The sequence below is a fragment of the Etheostoma spectabile genome, chromosome 15 (genome assembly GCF_008692095.1).
Source record: "Etheostoma spectabile isolate EspeVRDwgs_2016 chromosome 15, UIUC_Espe_1.0, whole genome shotgun sequence".
NCBI classification, from domain to species: Eukaryota; Metazoa; Chordata; class Actinopteri; order Perciformes; family Percidae; genus Etheostoma; species Etheostoma spectabile.
The window spans coordinates 11,715,107-11,717,080 of NC_045747.1; positions in this window are offsets into that span (position 1 = coordinate 11,715,107).

Sequence of the window (1,974 nt, forward strand, 5' to 3'; positions counted from 1 at the left end):
AAAATCTTCCCTGAATGTGTTATGAACTAATACCACTGTATGTTCTAAGGGCGCTTTCACACATGTAGTTAGCTAGACTCGACTGCAATTGGGCGGGTGAAGTTTCAACTTTGTTGCATTTTTTCATTTGCTTCAGTTTGTGTTTGCTAACCATGGGAGGTTCAATATTTGTGGTTGATTCTCGAGATAAAACTCCGGATAACATTTCAACTCTGTTTTATAGAATGCAAAAAACATCTTCAAAAACAGGCATTTACGTCACATAGTTTTGACTCCGAAAATCCTTAATTTTCCATACTTGCTTATGTTCAATGTTCCTCTAAAGAGGGCTGTTATGTGGCTAGATGCTGTTTCCAAATTATCGGTTTGGTCTCCTCATTACTATCCATTAACTTGTTGATGTTCACTATTACCTGGAAGTGTTGTTGCTCAGCTGAGATCAGCTGAGGATGTCTGAGACCAATTTGAGGCTGTCTGTGCACAATTGAAACCCTCTATATTTTAAATGTATTTGTCAAAACGCACCATATCTTGTAAACAAATGCCATACAGTTGAAACGGTTCCTTGTCCGAGTGGACACATCCTGGTCTTAGAAAAAATTGAAGGAAAATGAAGTGTGAGAGCTGGACACCCTCTTTCCAGCAAACGTGTTTTTCATGTTTTGTGGTTTCAGCTTTCTTGACACGGGTCAGTCATTACAGGGGATTCACCACAGGTGACAAGTTGTGCATTTACTTATCTTTTTCATTCCCAATTCAGGTTGTTACAAACACAGCCTGCCAAAATAAACCAGGGGAATCACAGGCCCACAACATCCAATCATTGTGACACATATTCTAAAATAAACAGAGGCTTTGTGCACACCCAATTACAATCTCACCTGTCCTGGAAAATACTTATTAGAATGCCTAACCATCATTTAATTATCTGTGTTTCTAAAGACATTCATTATCTCTATTGTAACTGGGCTTAGAATAATCTTTATCATTTCCCTAAACCCCAGAGAATCCCTCTATCCCTCTATTTTGGCATCTTCTAATTGGATATGTGTCAGCGCTAAATTAATGGCATTAATGTGGGTTTGACATTCACTATCTCAAGCTTTTACAATGCACTATCACTCCCCATCGGGCTTATAAGCAGGAAGACATTATCAATGCTAAATGTCAGCTCTTTCTTGAGGTATCTGTCATTGTAGTGGAAACATTTTGGGCAGCAAAAAGATCTCTCTCTCTCTCTCTCTGCTTTTATTTTTGGTGCTGGCTACAGAAAACAAAATGCAATTGTTCAATTGTATTGTTGGTCAGGCCAAAATTTTGATTTATAAAAGCAGAAAAAACAAAATAGGAAATGTGTCCAGATAAGAGCTAACATAAATGTACAAAAACGTACAAAATGTACAGAACTGTACGTGTCTCTGGTAAAAGCCAGAGAGTGGACTTCAGATTCCACTCTCTGATGAAGGACATGCAGGAGTTTTTAGACCAGTGGTGTTTCACCTGCTGTGTGTTCAGTGCAAAAAGTAAAGCTCATTTAGCAGGGTTGTATATATATATATATATATATATATATATATATATATATATAGAGAGAGAGAGAGAGAGAGAGAGAGAGAGAGAGACAAAATTATATATATACAGTACAGGCCAAAAGTTTGGACACACCTTTTCATTTAATGTGTTTCCTTTATTTTCCTGACTATTTACATTGTAGATTATCAGTTTAGGCATCAAAACTATGAATGAACACATATGGAATTATGTATTTAACAAAAAAGTGTGGGAAGAACCAATCAGCTAAGTAAAGAGAAACCAGTGGTCACCGTGAAGCATGGAGGAGGAGGTGTGATGGTGTGGGGGTGCTTTGCTGTTTTTAATTTTTGTGCAACCATGATGTTCTGGTAAAAATAGAAACGTATTTTTATTGCAAATAAAGATTTAAAAAAAAAATCCCTCTCTCTCTCTCTCTCTCTC